General features: G+C 40.4%; 1 protein-coding gene across 3 annotated transcripts in view; it reads left to right on the top strand.

Moving 5' to 3' along the window:
* Positions 1-7: 7 nt before the first annotated feature.
* The window catches only part of add3a (adducin 3 (gamma) a), a 101,310-nt gene continuing 83,008 nt past the window's right edge, over positions 8-18,309 (top strand). For 2 of the 3 annotated variants that reach the window (XM_004539135.5, XM_004539133.5), the window contains exon 1: positions 8-187. The gene's annotated coding sequence lies outside the window, so the exon portion shown is untranslated. Of the gene's footprint in view, positions 188-7,789; positions 7,813-18,309 lie in introns of those variants that run through there. The other variant, XM_004539136.6, reaches the window with a different exon arrangement.

The following is an 18,309-nucleotide window of genomic DNA, read 5'->3' as shown; positions in this document are numbered from 1 at the left end:
TGCGTGCTGCCTGCTCTACCCGCTGGGAGCGGGTCAACACCACCTTACTGCCTGAACGTCAGTGAAAGTTACCGGACATCTGCTCGTTTGAGCTGAAGCTGAACGAGTCGGAGACAGAGAAGGTCGGGGACAAGTGCACGCCTGCAGATCTACTGGCTGCTTCTAACGCGAGACCTCCTCATTGCAGGTATTCACATGTTTGGTGTATAATACATGTACCGTGGGTCTACACAGCTTTTCATTTATTCATTCGAACAGTGGAAAACATTCTAGCTTGGGAGCCCTTTTATTGACCTTTTATAATAGGGATTTATAACAAAGTTGAAGGTCAAGTATACTATAGTAGTACCTTCTGCACCTGCACTCAGTGTCCTTTATCAGCTTTACTATTAGTGTTGCACCAGTGTAAAAACAGTGTTTAAATTACAACAACTAACTTATTCATTTATTAATAATTTATTGTTTGTATTCTTTTTAATGTTTGTTTTCTCCCCTTTTATTTATGCCTTTTATCACTTCATTATCCAACATCCAGCCAGCTTGCAGGTGATGCGACATAAAAGCTTTATAAACAAAGAAAGAAGCCATTGTCATCAGTTAATCCAATCATGATCAGCTAATTTCGGTCAACAGAGCCAATGTCTGCCATATGTGGAGCATCCCCAATTTCAACATACAGTATGTGTTTTCAGAGATGGCTAATGCCTGTCTACACATGTCTAGCATTTAGCCGGTTTCTAATACTTAAAAAGTGTACAACAAAATCCTTGTAATCAGGATGTTTTCTTTTCATCTACAGAAAGTTTCAAATTGAGTCTGACATCTCCAAATCCAGAATGTGTAAGAACATTAAAAATGGCCTGTTGTGATGTTTGCTACATCCTTTTTTCTTTTTTAAATTTATAGCTTAAATCACATGAGTTATTAGCAAATTTTCATCAATCAAGACTTGTGGTTCAGAAGCAAATAAACCCTTTTTTTTTTTTTTTTTTGCAAAACTGTTGAACTTTTGCTCTCTGGATGTAAGTGGAAACGACAAGCTTCAGTTTTATCTGGGAGTACCACTTTGCCCACAATAAAGCCTTTTTTGAAGTCTAACTGGGCAGCTCTTTCTCCTGCAGAAGCACCTCTGGCTAGTAAAAATCTTTTCATATCTGGTTTCTTTAAATAAACAGTGAATATCACTCACTGTAGGGGCAGTTCAAAATACCTACCCACAGCCAATAACACCCTATGTCACAATAACTGTGATATGGCAAGGCTTGTTTCGTGAAGGGCAGTTAAATGGTCAGCAGCTGACTTTATAGTCATTCCTCCTTTGTATTTCATTGCTTGCTGTCATTTCCCCCATATTTCCCCCCCCCCCCCCCCCCCCCCCTTTTTTTTTTTTTTGGTTATGCTCAGAAGCCTGGAAGAAAGCTTCCTCCATCCCTCTCTCGCTTTCTTTGTGCCTTTATGTCACCCCATCTCATCAGCACCGCTGTGTATGAGATATTTCACAACCTGTAAAGGCTCTGTAAGGATATCCATTTCCATGCCAAAGTCTGGTTGTCCGAACCTAAAACGAACCCAGACAAATATGATAATTGACTCCAAAATGCCTGGACCCTGACATGCTTGATGTTGGGTTTTTGTTTTTTTTGTTTCTGTTTCTTCCCCTCTTTTATTTTGCTCAGCAGAGCTCTTTGAAAAGCTGTGAATGTTTGCCATATGGACGTGAAATCTAAAACGGTATTCCCCCTTTCTCTGATTTACTCAGATCGAAGGGGCCCTACTTCAAAATCCTTCAGGGACTTTCTATAACTGAGCTATTTAACCCAGACCAGTGACTGCACGGGGGGAGCATATTCCATATTTATTTTTACTCCACCTCTGCACATCCTCTCTGATGCAAACTCAATTTTCTCTTGTGTTTTTTACTCCAAGTGTTTCGTAAGGTCCCCATGAATATTGCAGTTGCTGGAGACTCAAGGGAGGGGAGATGGTGAGGTTTCTGTCTCTTGGTTCTAATGTTAGTTGACTGAAGAAGAGGAATATTGCAGATTATTGGGCTTTGACAGAGTGGAGGGGGAAAATGACTAACATTTATCAGTTTATCCAGCTTTTGTTGCAGATAATTTATGATAAAGCTTTGCTTTCACACAACTCGGTCATGCTTTCCTGATATGGTTTTGAAGATTTCTGTTTTTCCTCCCAAATTTCCATCTACCAGCACATCTACCTTTATTATCACTATACTGTATGCCCTTCCTTGTACGGTGCCATTGGTGCAACATGCAGGTGATCTAACTGGATTTCCCCACCAATATGACTTTCAGTACTTTATGACTCACCCTCTGTCAAATGATTATTGGTAAAGTGATGTAAACCAGCTCGTGCTAGATAGTGGTGGAAAGCAAATTGGAGCTTGTTAACTAAACTTACATTGCATCTTAATTAAATTCCTATGATGTTTACCTGTATTCTGCACACACAGTTACATTTGCGTAGAACCTTTACGAGCCAAGCAGAAGGGAGTCTTTGGGTTCAACACAACTGCCGTCTTTCTGTCTGAGCTGATCTCTTGTTTGTCTCTTATGAATAGTTTTATAATAGCACAAGACATGACTGAGTTAATCTTCAGATGAATGCTCAGGCACAGGAAGTACAATGTCCATTGTGGTGGGGGACTGGACTGACAGCCTCATAGATTAAGTGACTTAATAACAGAGTGGCTGTGACTGGTTGAGTGGGTGCAGTCTGTAGGGACCGTTAATGAGGCGTGTCTATAGTAAGTCTGGATTGCTTGGTAATGTTTTGTGGAAACGGGAATAGAAAAACAAGGAGGCAGATATTAAGACTGAAGGTAATTGATGAATGTTTTTTTGTTTTGTTTTGTTTTTTTTGTTTTTTTTTATGTTAGGAGCTGCTTTAGTGACCACATGTTAGTGCACCTTTATTATTTCCTGGCCTTAATACGTCCTGCACACCTCAATGTTTTATGCAGTCTTTTTATTGCGCAGAACTGCACAAGAAAAACGTATACGTGTTTGTGAGCCCAAAGCTATTTAAAATGCGTACAGCCCAGTGAATTTGAACCTGTCCAGAGGACAGAGATGACTTCATCATTACCTCACCCTGCTCTGCTAGAGGACTTATCAAAAACATGTGGCTCCACTCTCCCTTCTCACTGCAAATTGATTGAGTCTTGGACTCGAGTGTTTTCCTTTTGTTGGGGAATGTGTGCGTTTGTGCACATGCTGGCTTAATTTTATCATCTTAGATTTACTTTTCTCTCTCTGTCATTCATTTGGCATGTTTCGGCAAGTTGCTCTGGGTTTGGTCAGACAGGATGGAGGCCCACAAGGTTGGAGAGGATGAAACGCCATGCTGTTTAAGCATGTGTATGTGTGTCTATTACACCCAATGAGACAAGATGGCAAATGTATTGCGGTGGCATTTTAATTTGGCTGTATTATTACCCAGGTGAACAATATAGCTTTGTAGACTTTAAATCTGAAATTTAAGGCTCATTGTTTGTTTTACAGAAAGCAATGCAAACCACCTAAAATATTTTAAGTTTTTATTATTGTTATCATTTGAGCTACAATGTTATCTGAATGGAAAATTGTTTTGAGTAGGACTGAGTGATATGATCAACCAGCCTCTCAGTCCAAAATCCAGGGATATTTAAAATCCAGTGATATTTAAAATAGATTTGTAATACAAATCTATTTTAATACAAAGAAGCAGCCGACCGGAACGATACCCGAACCTTATATCGCATTGTAAGAGATCTAACTGGGGCTCGTGGTGGCCGCTGTGTCCCAATCCGAGACAAAAATGGATGCGTCCTCCTTACTGCAGCTGAAAAGAGACCAACGCTGTGCCAAACACTTCTGCGATACTCTGAACCAACCCGAGCCACTCCACCTGTTCAAGGCCAAAAACCTTCCATGGGCCTTCTTCCTGTTGATATCGGACAAATCTGCGCCGCCGAAGTCAAGACATTGATTCTACTCCTCAAGAGTGGAAAGGCCGCTGGCCTGCACGAGATCCTCCCCGAAATGCTGAAGCATGGTGGACCCCAGTTGGAAGCTGCCCTTACAAGACTCCTAAACGCCTGCTGGTCAACATCGCATGTTGGACAAAAGGTGTCATCATCAAACTTCCAAAGAAAGGTGATTTGGATGACTGTAACAACTGGTGGGGCATCACGTTGCTGTCGGTACCCGGGAAAGTGCTTTGCCTCGTTCTTTTGAATCAGCTACGACGTGCAGTGGATGAACAATTGTGAGAAGAGCAGGCTGGCTTTCGGAGTGGCCGGTCGTGCGTCGAGCAAATCTTCACCCTCCGCATGATTGTTGAACAAACATGGTAAATGGCCTGCATTTGTATAGCGCTTTTACTCGGTCCCTAAGGACCCCAAAGCGCTTTACACTACATTCAGTCATTCACCCATTCACACACACATTCCCACACTGGTGACGGCAAGCTACATTGTAGCCACAGCTGCCCTGGGGCGCACTGACAGAGGCGAGGCTGCCGGACACTGGCGCCACCGGGCCCTCTGACCACCACCAGCACCACCAACATTGGGATACCAAAGGAAGATTTCTATTAATTTCATTGACTTCGAGAAGGTTTTTGATGGCGTCCACCGGCCGACTCTATGGGCTATCCTACGCCACTATAGAGTCCCTCAGCAGTTTGTAGATGCCTTTCATGGTCTCTACTCCAACTCCTGCTGCTGCGTCCGGACGGATGACGGCTGCACAGATTTCTTCAAGATCAATACTGGCGTCCGACAAGGATGCGTGCTATCCCCTTTCCTCTTCCTGTTTGTAACTGACTTCATCATGCAATGATCAGTTGACCAAGCTGGCATCGGTGTCCCCTGGCACGAAGCACGTAATCTCACCGACTTGGACTTCTCGGATGACATTGCTCTGCTGGGCTTCACTCAGGAAGACCTCAAGAGCTGACTGCGCTTCCGCTTTGCCATATTTGACGTCTACCCCGTTATTGTCTGGCCAAGATCACCATTACATGGCTCCCATGCACTGGCAAGAAAAAGCAACCCCGACCAAAGATCAGATGGTGTCGAACGTTTATGAATGATCTGAGAACCGTTGACATTGCCTGGGACGAAGCCAAAGCAGTTGCCGCTGACCGACATCGATGGAGGTCATTAGCTGCCCGATGCGCCGCTCGGCGTAGGAGGAACTAAGTGCTAAGTAAGTGTAGTAGTAGTAGTAGTAGTAATGATAATAATGGATTATATTTATTTTAAATCAATAAGATGAGCTTAGATAACTTTGAAATGATTAGGCCATTAAATACACAACCTTTTAAACCTTTCAACTTGGGATATGTTTGTGTGTTGGGGGGACTTGTGGCTAGCTCAACTAGCGTGGGTAAGCTAGTTTAATTGCAAGGATATTTGTCAGATACAGGAATTTCCACCCTAGTGCTTTGTTCTAGACTATTTGCCATCAGTAATACAGGGCCAAGTTTCCATGGCAGCACATTTACTAGTCATGTAGATGAAAATGTCCCATTGATGTCTGTGTACAAATCTCCACATAGTTTCAATTGCCTGTGGTTCTTTTCAGCAGTTGAAGCTTATACGTTAAACATTTACTGGGTAACCACTTTAGAATACGCACCAATAAAGTAGCAAAGGAAGAAGACTTAATGAAAAAAAAATTACCATTTTTAAAAAAAAAAAGAAAGGGGGAAAAAAAAAAAAAAGGCCAGCTCTATAATGGAGCAAGAGATTAACATTATCCTCTTCCATTCTCGACTATTTGGCCTACTTTCCTTCAAGGGGTAACGTAAACAAAATAGCTGCTTTTTAGCCAATGACATCAATTTATTATCCAAAAATAATTTGTGTGTAAAAAAAAAAAAAAAAAAAAAAAAAAAACTCGACAAACTACATTGTTGTTGCGCTCAATCTCCTGCCTCAGTCTTCCATATTTTTTTTATACGTCGATTCCCCTGACTCCGAGGTCTCAGACGGAGCCAAACAGTTCCTTGTTTTATGCCTTTGTGCATCCACTGACGTTGCTGTTTGATGAGATATGCATGTGGGCTGGGTGTTTAGATTACACATTTGTTTGGTTGCCAGAGGTCCCAGCGGGGTGGGGTTAGAATAACCTTATTATACACTTGTGGGCGGATGAATTACTGAAAGCATCTGACCCAGCGTGAAGTAGAAATGACTTCTATCCAGCTTTGGGGAGGTGTGTTTATTAATATGTGCATGTGTGTTGATATTTACAGCATTAGTTTCACTGGATAGTTTCTTTTGTGAGCGTGTGTGTGAGGACAGGCCCGACAGAGAGTCAACAATGGGTCTACTCACGCAGTTCGAAGGCGTTTCCATAGATATTAGAGCATAGGAACTATGGCAACGCGGCCAGACAATGACCACTGGTGAAGGAGACTTGGAGCCAAATGAACTTTCGGGGCAGACGATGGCTCCTATGAACCACCCCCTGGTGGTCGCTTTATTAAAAGTCTCTCTACACAGGTCAACAAGTTTCAGATCCCACTGGAAACTGCCAAGAACCAAAATTCAAGATGTTTATTGTCATGTACACCGCAAAACACAAATGGCTCTGCAGAGCAATGACATTCTTACTTTGCAGGTTCCCTTCAAACAACTAAAAAGAAAGTAAAGTAAAGTAAAACAGTGCTTTGTAGCACTTGTAGCTTATGTGTGGGTGTAATCAGAATTTAAAGTGCAAGTAGTTGCAACACTGTCACAGAACCACACTGCTGTTTTCACTGGGTTGAGTGTGTAGGGGGCATTTTCCCATTACTGTGCATGAATATGGAGATTAGATGAGAAATCTTCCAGGTCACAGAATCTGCTCAATTAACAGAGTGTCATTTCGCATATTTCCTGACAAAGGGAAGAAAATGTCATCTGAATCCATTCCTCACAGCATGTACATGTCAGCCTAATTGGAGCCTAATCCTGTGTGTGCGTGTGTTTCCAGTCATGTGAGTAGCTTCTATGGATGCCTTCATGCCATCATTATGGGTGTTGATCCCCTTGCTGCCGGGGGATCTGGAAAGGATGCACTAGTGCCATTTCTGAGTATGACTAATAGCTGAAATTCTGTTTTCACACACTGTATGGAAATTCTGGGATCCAGCTAATAAACAATGTTTGTGTTTTTCCTGATGCAAAAGGTCCAACAATTATTAACCTAAACAAAAACCTCAGCATTGGCCTGACTGGTACGTCCCCATAACTCCTGTTCAAACAGTACAAAAGCACACAGTTCAGGCCTGTATGCAACAATCAGATGATTTATTTATATAGCCAGTATAAATATATGTATACTGTGGCATTTGTTTCCCAGTTACCAGCTTGGTTGTTTCAAAGTCGGTTAGGTAATTTTTTGAAATTCTGGACCCGTTATGAACTTGTCACTTTGGCCACTGTATTTGAATGTGGTATTTTTGTGGGCCATTTGGGTTCTGACAGTTTTTTTTTTTTTTTTTTTTTTTTATAATTTTTTTGTTTATTCTTGGATATCGTTTAACTTGTGACTTCAGTATTTTTTATAAAAAAGAAGTGAAAGTAAGTGTGTGAGAGAGTGAACTCCGGTTGGCCTTGTTTAGGAAACACACTTTATTGCCTCTGTGACCAAACAGCTACATTTACCACATCATCTGCTAGGCACGCCCTTGGCTTGGTTCCTCCTTGTGGAAACGCACAGGGGCACACCATGGTATTGTCACATCACACACTGTGACAAATCTCAGTAGGTGCGCTGAGCCTCGGCTAGCTGCTGAAACCTGGTGTTGGTGTGGGTATGTACTGTACTGTGCTCCTCTGTCCTATCGCTATGTGGGTCAGCTTGTTTACTCAACTCTTGTGCTCGACTAAAATGCAGCATCAGCACTGTCAAGTGTGACCTTGAGTTTGTTTTGGAAACTATTTGTTATCCTTAGTCATGCTTTAGTTTGCTATATTTGCCTGTGTGCTGTGGTAGGGTGTGACAAGATGCGACATGAATCTCAATGTCTTCTTACAAAACAGTGCTGACGTTTATATGGCACACAGTGAGAGTTGTTATTGTTTTGATTTTAATGACACTGAGAACCCCAGACAGTCAGCCATGTGGTTTTCTTGCACCTGTGCTTCCCAGGGATCACTCAGCAATCATTTGATGTTATTTTAAGCATATGTCACAGCTGGCCTTAATGAAATGTTGTATTTGAAGGTAACCGGTACCAGTAAATGGACTTGGACGGTGAGTGTTGGTGACAGAATCATAATGAAGCAAATCCACGCTGTAATTCTTATGCTGAATTACACATGGCCATGCCACCCTTGTATGCATGCTGCATGAATGTTGTAACGTGAATTCAAAAGAGGCCAAAGAAGGCAGACGGATATTTTAAACTGCAGTAAGTTTTCTGTTTGCTGGATCGATGATCGAGTTATGTAGACTTGTACTCCTGAGATCTGACAGTCATATAACTTGGTAGAGTCAGATGTGCAACAACCTTGATCACATTATAGTGGTATGAACTCCAGATAATGTTTCAAGAATCAAGTCAGAAACCACCCAAAAAACACCCAAATTACCTGTAATAAGATGTGATGCAGCGGTATCAGCAGCATGACACGGAGAGAAGCTAAACGAGGCAAAGGAGCGATGTTAGGAGGGGTTGAGTTACCGATGTTCAGGTTTCCCATTTTCTCCAACTTCTGTGCGTTTGACGTGTAACAGTGGGGCAGCATCGCACTATTGCAGAAGCTGTAGAAAGAGTTTCCTATATTCTAGCTATGCTGCCATGTAGCTACAGCCAAGGTGACTGCCACTTCTAAGGTGTGTAACATAGCAACAGCATTATGACATGTAACCACAACAGTTACATGTGTTATTAGTCACCAACGTGACAATGGGGTGGTCAACATAATTTCCAAAATGTTGCTTAGGATGTCTTTTCTTCTTCCAACTCAACTGCTAGCCAAGCCATATATAGTTGGCTCCGTGACATCAGATCCTTGTTGCTGCTTCCACCTTACTCAAATGTGCAGTTGTGTAATTTTACAACACAGCAATCTCCACAATTTAACTCAAAAGCAGCATCTACCTCCATATATTCCATTGTCTGCTTGGATTTGCGTGAACAATGGTTCCATAATGTAGTCGCTGATGACGTCACTATACCGAGCTCTATACTCAGATTTATTTATAGGGTAGGTTGGGCGTGCAGGAGTGACACCCGCTGCACCTGCTTGTTTGCTGTGAATTCTTTGCACAGTTGCCAGTTCTGTTCTCACATGAGTGCAGCTGAACCTCATACACACTTCTTGTTAGGATGCCGGCAGACTGTTTCCTTTTCTACCCGACTGTGTTGGACATCTGCGTGCTCACAGGTAAAGTGTCAAAAAAGTTCCCATGTGTCCAAAAGTGTCTTTGAAATTCCCTAAATGCAGAATGCATTGGAACAATGTGTACACGTCAGACAGCTATGAAAGGACTCACTGAAATTTAAGCAACAGCAAATTTTTGAGTGTTTAAACCTTGGTAAAGTGTCCGGGTGTAACTTGATGGTGGAAAAGAAGTTGAAGAGGGAAAAAAAAACAATTTACATGTACAGAGGCATGTAGCTCATCACCTGCACTCTACCTTAAATCTGACAGTTTCCTGAAAGCGAATACTTGGTCAGCTCAGGCTATCATTAAAACAACTTTTAAGTTTGTCCTCAAGAGCTCCAGTACAAATACAGTATAATATTCCAGAGGGTTTTATGTGCGCTTTGACGTCATTACTAAAGCTGGGACCTTACCTCATTCTGAACTCCCACCTCAGTCTGGTATCGAGGTCAATGTTTCTGCAAGACAAATCGCAGTACTGTATGTGCAGGAGCAGTGCGTTTATTACACTGTGCTGTTGCTCTGCCTTAGCTTTGCTGGAGGGCTGCTGCATGTCATTAGTGATGCATTCTGTTCACTAGCCCCGACAGCACGTTTTTAGGGTAGTTTGTGTGTGCGCATGGCTTGTGTTTGTTTGCACATTACACTCTTTTACATGTTTGTGTATTTGAACAGCACATTGATGTGTATACACCTGGGTTCCCTTTAGATTTCATTGAATTTAAGTAAACTGCACATTTTTATGTTCCTGTTCTTGCTGATGGTGCTTCTTGCTTTTTAGATGCTAATTTTACATCTTTCATTTTATAATTTGTCCATGGGTTTCTGAAATTGGTTAATACTAACTGAAAATTAAAAGCGCAAACAAATATATGTATCTGTGTTGCAGCACAGAATCTATCTGTTGTAGGTCTTACTGGCTGTGGGATTGTTTGCCCGTAGTCTCTGTCATTATAGAGGGAAACCTGCTGAGACGGAACAGAAATAAACAGGCTGTCGTAAGATAACAGATTGCACTCCATCACATCCAGTGTTTGCTATATCTTATGAGTTTAAGTTACTTAAGAAGCAATATTGCATAATATCCTGTGTATTCTGATTGCAACATTGCACTTTTATAAAGAAAAGATCCACCCTAAAGTCATTAAGCAAAGACTGAGGAAACGCTGCATTTGTATTTCAGTCTGTCAAGTCATGTCGATATGTCAGTTTAGATTTGTGAGTTATCTTGTTCTGTTTTTCTTAGCATAAATTTTATTTCTCATCACTAGCTAAGCCAGAATTATTGTGTTGCACCTTCAGTTTTAAGTATAAGTAAAGAAATTAGGATGACCAGGTACTGTTTAGATTGTATAAATGTCTTTCAGTAATAACATACACAATATTAATTTAAGTTTAATCAATGACACTGGTTCAGAAGATGCATAATGATGTTTTACAGGTGGCTTAATCATTATAAATTATTGTTATTTATTTTATCCATTATTTATCCAACATGAGCTACTTTACTTAATGGCTGCCTTATTATGAAGGGGTTTACACAGCTTGTAGCTCAGTTGGTAGATTTTTATGGCAGATGCCCTTTATTGTGCAACCCCAACGTATTTGTGTCTCCTCCCTGGACACAGGACATAGCTGGGAGAAGACACTATATTGTGTGGTATAGATAGTTGGACATTGTTTTATAGTATAACCTTTTTGTAAAGGGTTTGTTTGTTTTTTAAAGGTAATTTTCAGTTCAGCTTTTTACAGACATAAAGACAGACAGACCACATGAGAGGACGCATTTGGTGACAGTGGGAAAGACAAAGTCTCCTTTGACAGGAAGAAACTCTCACAGCACCAGGCTCAGGGACGGGTTGCTGGGGGGTGAGGGAAGGAAGATGGACTGTTAGAGAGCCAGAGATTAACAATAGCTAATGAATAAATGCAAAGTGGTGTATAAATAAACAGTGAGTGAAGAAGACATGCTCGGTGAGGTAGATCAGGGTGACCTGAACAAGTTTTATCAAAGTTGAGCCTAATCTAATCTGCTCTCCTGAATCCAAACTGGGAGCTGTTTCCATAAAAGGGGGGGCCTGAAAGCTGTAGGCTCTGCTTCCCATTCTACTTTGTTCTTGTGGTTCCTAGGAATATTTTTCAAAGTACTCTGTTGGGATGATGTGGTTTTAAATCCGGTTTAGGTTTAACAGGAAGCCAATAAAGAGAAAACAATATGGGGCAAATAGGCTCTTTTTCTAGTTCCCAGCAGTACTCTGAAGTAGTCCATATTAAACTTTGATTAAATCATAAAAATAATTTGAGTCTGTTTTTCCTTTAAGCGTTTTAAACATGACAAACAGTTATCAGTTCTCACTCTCAGACACTGTTTCCACTGAGGATGTATCTGTTGCAGTCTAGAGGAGATACCCTATCAGATGTATGTGGTGTTGTGTCACATGTTTGGACTCTTGTCACAGGATGAGAAGTATGGGAATGTTGTATTTCCTCTACCTCAGCAGAGGAAATCTCTGGCAGGGACCATCTTTTGTTCCGTCCTTTCAGGATGGCTACTGATATGTTTTGGGTGTGAGGTTAAACAAACGCAACACGGTCGTGTGATACCTGCAGACTGTCTCTGAGCCCTTGATGGGCCGGTAACACAGTATGGGTTTTCAAGAACAATTGCTTTTAACTTGCACGAGTGTCATTTGTCTTGTGCTCAAAGCAGTGTTGCTACACTTGTCAGTAGTTTGAATCTCAATCTGTTTTATTGTGCCTGAAAAGTGTGTTTCATGGCCTGTGGAACATCACAGTAAGGGGAAATCATGACAAATCGATCTGTGACACATCTGTGTGGGAGTGAGTTTAACTTTTCAAGTCCAAAACATTTCCATCATGGACATAATGAGAGCACCAATAATACAGTGAATGCCAAATACTTGCTGGAAATGAGTTTCGCAAGAATCTATGGGAGGGGGGGTTTAAAACTCTTTTAATGCAGTTTTAATGTCGTGTGTTTAAAAGGGAAAAACCCATCTCAAACAGTAAACATTTTGCTCAGTTTTTCAGCTGTTCTTTGTTACAATACAAACTTCCATGTTGGCTATTGTGCTTTTAGTGTCTAACTGGGCACTTGAAGTCATAAGCCTTTGAATATTTAGCAAAACAGCTTTATGTTTTATGTATAAATGTGCTTGTAAAATTCCAGATTGTTTGGATATATATGTGGTGACAGGAGAGATCAGTCTTGGTCATTTTAGTGTTGAGTTTTATTGGAAATCTTTTCATTGGCAGAGCTTGAAAATCTTGAAATGAAGTGTGTTAGAGTTAGAAACATCCATCTTACAACCACCTTCAAAATAAAATCAAAAGCACATCTGCACACAGGCTGTAAGTTGAAGCTCAGTTGAACTTATTAGGATAGTTAATGTTATAATGTCTTGGAAAAATGCATTAATCAGCTAACTCGTTCATTGATTTGGGGAGAAATAATCCAATTTTGATGGCGCCAATATGACGCAGATACCTTGACTTTGGGTATCTGCTGATAGAGAGGACTGATCTGGTGCCAGTGTTAAATTGATGAACTATATTCCTCATTCTGACAAAGCGGCTGAAGGTCATTCTTTTATTTTTAAGGGAACATCAGGCTTGAAATTACTTTCCTAACTCTAGAAAATAAATTTGTAACAAATGTATCCAAGAATATAAATTTACCAAAATGGTATTTATTGGCTAAAAATATACTAACAAATATTTGATACCAGTGACAACAGGCCAAAGATGAATTCAGTGGAAAAAATAATGAAAGAATTATTATCGTTATTCACCTCTTGTTAGTGTGAAGCAATTAAGTCTATATCAGATGATATAATGATATTAATTGAATTGACAACAGCACATCATGTCCCATTAAGTGCTTGCTGACGAGGGTTTAAATGGAATATTAGCGAGTGAGAGCGACTAAGAGCCGGCTCTGAAAGCATCATACGGATCGGGTTTTCATTTTGGGTCAGCCAACTTGCAATTTAGCTTAAATAAATAAAAATAAAGGGGAAAAGAATCATTCATACAAAGAAAAGCTGTTGATGTAACAAATATGAAGTATGTCCAAATTGCTGATCCTTTGCAACTTCCTCCATGCTGTCCTAGCTGGTGCACAGCTGCTGATACATGGTGTAGTAAAGACGTAATAGACCCGCCAACTTAAGACTGATATCTGTTCAAAGTGTCAGATCAGTGTTTAACCAGACTGGCGCTCCCATTAAGTACCGCTTAAATGCCCTTGAGCAAGACATCTCTGTGTTTCATTCGATTGCACATCAGCTTCAGCTGATGCACGGCTGAGCCTGACCTCTCGCCTAAACAAAGAGGAGAGTTTATCTTCTGGGATTAACAGTGTATCGCATTTTGGAGTTGTTATTGTTAATAAAATAAACTGTAACAAAAATGAGTGCTTATTGGGGTTGTATCCAGGATGGTGTTTGTCATGTACTTTGCCTGAACCCATCTTTCAACATGACTCTCTTCCTGTTAAAGCAGCTGTCTGATCTGTTCAGATGGGCTTTGTGAGTGTGGCTGACTGCCAACAACGAACACAAGATGAACCTGAGAGAGCAACAGAGGGCTCTGACACTGCGTAAGAACAATGGACAATATTTAACAATATTAGTCTTGAAAGTTTATCTTATAAGTTCATGAACATGATAATATCATTGGTCAGTGAGTTTCTTATTGAATAAATGCTGTTGTGGAGTCTTAAAGTGATGAAAAAGATTTATTTTTTTTTAACACTGCATAAGCCGTTATGGGTTTGTGGTGCTAGTGTTTGGAGCTGTTTTGTAGCCCACACAGGATTCATCTGATGCTTAATTAATGAAAACTGGTTTGCCTTGTGTTGACGGAGAACTGTTCCGTTTGGGTGGGGCGTGTTTATTGATGCGAGCATTCACATTGTTCATTTTGACTAGTCAAATTATAAAAAGCATAGGTGTAGTTTAGTATAATTTCACTCTAATATTTAGTTTTTATGTATATATTTATATTTTTGAGGTCATGAGTCAGGGTTGTATTAAACTGAAAGAAACCAAGGGGCAGCTGTGGCTCAGGAGGAAGAGCTAGTAGTTTACTAATCCTAATATTCCTCTAGTCCTCGTGTTAAAGCTTTCATGGGCAAGATACTGAACCTCTGAAAAACACTTTGGGAAGTTTGTGCCTGTTTGATTAAAAAGTGTATGAAATAAAAAGCAATATAAATGAATGTGGGTTGTATTGAAGAAGTGCTTTCAGTGTTCAGCATGAGTGGAAAGGCATTTTTACCTGTACACTTTCTAAGAGTGGACTAAAATATATCCTCAATCTTTTGACTAATGGAGAACATAATATCCAAAAGGAAATAAAACTCTGTTTTGGCATGTCTGATGTCATATTTAGATATTGCTACTTCTGAAACATTTAAAATGGGCTTAAGTGATTTTGAAATTTTGACTGTGGTCAACAGATTGAGGAAGAGTGGGTATCAAAAACAACTTGTACTCTATCATAGGGATACGCATGAAGTAGAATATACTAGAGGCAAGTTCTGTAGTGGGCTGCGGTAATAGAGTTTGGTGGATCGTAGAAATATTTTAGTAAATTCCTGAACTTCAAACTCATAACTCAGAGTGGGAATCAAGATAACGCCCCACAAATTGTTTGCACATCTGATGCTTACATCAGGTCTGACATTGTTGCAAAAAGAAGGTGGAGAAAACTGTTCAGTTCAGGGGTTGTGGTTGTTGTTGTTGTTGGTGGTGGTGGGGGTTGTTTTTTTTTTTTTTTTTTTTTGTTTGTTTGTTTGTTTGTTTGTTTTCAGCTGAACAGATTGGAAATGAATGACTGGATGTGAAAAACGACTTTATTTTCTTCACTTTTAAATGTTAACACAGTAGTAGCACAGCTGTGGAAGAATTTATCCACACACGTCAGTAACGCACCATCTGACAAACTGCTGTTGGAACTCAAGGAGAACAATTAAGAGTGAAAGTTAAGCAAGCTAAATGTAATATGTCTCTTCTAATTTTATTTCCCTTGATTTAATTTGAGAATACTAGAGGGTAATTCTGTGTACTGTAATTAAATCAGCTGTAGAAACTGAAGAAAAGGTAAAGGCTTGCGTACTTGTAGTCAGTTAACAAAGCTGCACGAGTCCATGTGTGTTTACTTGCATAAATGGGTTTATGTCTTACATCCGAATAACATTTTTAAAAACTGTCATCTGCTGCTGCATCCTACTGAACGGGCACAGTTCTGACAGCCTGCCTTATCAGCCATCTGTTCTGAAACTGATGGTGAAAATAAACAAATCTTAATGCATGCCAGTATTTCCTTTAGGTTGTCCTCAAGATTTGATAGTTTTTTGCTTTGTTGTGTGCCCTGATTTCTGGCTGTCTACTCCCAATGTGGATAAATCTGGTCGATAGCTGTAGAGGGAACACCTGTCCTCTTCTTCATGAGTCTGAATTTAAAGACTGTCAAAATTCCATTGGGGTTTTCACTCATCTCTCTAAGCCCTTTTGACAAAATCAGAGTAATGAGTTGTTGTGTAACTGCTGCAAAACTAACAAGTCTACAAGCAAAGTTCTCTCTCATCTTGTCTATTTTTATTTATTTTTTAAAAGAGGTCTCTATAGTAGCTGATGACATGGAGGTGCTATCACTCCATTAGAAGCTACCTAAAATTGGTTGAAAACTTCATTAGTAACCTCCCTTAATAAGGTTAAAGCAGCAAATGGTTAAAAAGTTGCACTTAATTTGTCTGGACTTTATGTAATAAGGCTAAAGGGGGTCATGCTGCATGGTTGGACAGTCACATCCTCCCAATCAGTAGGGCCACCACAGTGGTCAGCAAAAACGGTTATGTAACTGTCCCTGCATGTCGCCCAAGGAAAAAGTGAGTAGTATGTTAAGTGCAGCGCTGGGCATTGCTAATGACTTGAAGCAGTTCTTTCTGCTAGTTCCATTTCTCTAATGCCAATTATTATTTCTGCTGACGGTGTGAAAGTGTGGAAGCACAATAGCCATGGTTTAGCTAAATCATTGGCTTTGCTGTGCTACTAGAGTTGGGGTAGATGAATACCAAGGTCTGAATAAAGAACCCTGGAGTTCTGTCGGATCACTCAGCCAAAGAACTCTGTGGTCTGCGGACTTCTCTGCTTTTGTTTAAAAAGGAAGTTCACCATCGGAGCTGTAAAAGAGTACAGACCCTCTGTCAATGAGATTCATGCTTCTCACACTTCTCATGTCAGTCCACACCTGAGAAGTGGAGGAAAATTCCTTTCTCCACCTGCACTAACACAAAAACATTTCAACCAGGTGATTTCAATTCCTGTTCAGTCAGCCAACCCGGACAGAGGTGTTTCCATAACTACTGTAAAATCTGGTGCTTTTTTACATTTATACAGCCTCATGCAGTGCTCCAATAATGCATATTTCTAGAACCAGCTGACAATTCCAGTCATTGTGTCCACAGTTAGGTAATCTAGACAGCAGGAACTCCTCTTTTTCGTCTGTCTGATTTAGCTGAACAGTAACAGAAATAATCCAAGCAGAGATCTCTAAGGACTGCCCTTTACCATTTTGATGTTTCTGGAGCCAAACATGGCCATATTTAGACTAGAGGATAGAGCTGTGTTTCACAACCTTTTGGATGCACAGCACATATATTTCACATTAGAAAAATCGTACGGCACACCAACAAACAAAAATATCACAAAAAGCATATTCATAATTTTTCCCCGTGCACCGGGTATTGTGGAATTGACTCTGTTTGTCCCCAGTATACCTTTTTTTTGCTTTATTCTGACCAGTATTCATGATAGGTTCTTCATCTGGGTTGGAATTTTCCAGGACCCAGATCAGATCGACTACTTTTTCTTTTCAAATATTTATCTTTTGCAATCACGCGTCGTCACGCATGTCTATTGCGTCATTTTTTCTTCGTCTTTTTTACTGGCAGTTGGCAACCCATTTAATGATAGCGGGTAGTTGCACTGCCCTCTAGTGGAAGAGGATGTAATTGTTCTGCCCGTTACTCACGATGATCACTTGGAGTACTAATCAGGTGGAACCAGATAATCTTCGCACATTTCGATAGAGTACTAAGTTAGCAGTGCTTTATTATAAATATTACTTGTAAACTTAGCTGGCATATAACACGCAAACGTGGGTACCTGTAAAGTATTACAAAGTAACTAGAAAAAAAAATGTTAGAATTTCATTCATCAAAGTTGAAGAAAGACTTCTTGGATGGCCTGTACCTCATAGAAGACCATACTATTGGGTAGATAATCCTGTAAAATAAAATATAAATATACTCCAAAACGTCTTGATGCATGATCAATCATCCAGGTATGGAAATTGAGGTATTCCTCAAGTTATTCTCAGGCCTACTTAAGTTACAGTTACTTGTTGATCTAAAAAAGCACCGACCAAGCCTAAATGTTCCCAATGTTTTCGCACTACCTTGTTCCATATTTGTTACACTTTTGTAATGTTTTTGATTCCCAGTAACCAATTGTCATTGGAATGGAATTCAGGCGCAGCACTTAGCAAAAACACATTTAACATGCTGTCAGTCTGCACTCGCGTTCTTCTACAGTGACCCGTGCTCCCTGGTGTTGACACAGTTGGTGTTTATGCAGATGACATGGATGTCTATCAAAGGCAAACCGTGTCCCTCAGGCCTCCTGCTGCTTGGTGTAGCCGCTATTACAGTACAGAGGCACAGCCTAGTCTCTATGTTGGAAACTGCTGACCGCTGTGACCTAGAACACACACTGAGACCAGTGCAATTGCTCATACATGCACAATAATGAGTTCTAAATGAGCCACATCCAGTGATGGCCAGGGTACTACTGGGAAATGGTAGTAAAGGGATAATTAAAGTACACTCTTAA

The sequence above is a fragment of the Maylandia zebra genome, linkage group LG6 (genome assembly GCF_041146795.1).
Source record: "Maylandia zebra isolate NMK-2024a linkage group LG6, Mzebra_GT3a, whole genome shotgun sequence".
Lineage (NCBI taxonomy): Eukaryota > Metazoa > Chordata > Actinopteri > Cichliformes > Cichlidae > Maylandia > Maylandia zebra.
Note: the sequence above shows the minus strand (reverse complement) of the source record. Positions and strands in the feature narration are given on the sequence as shown.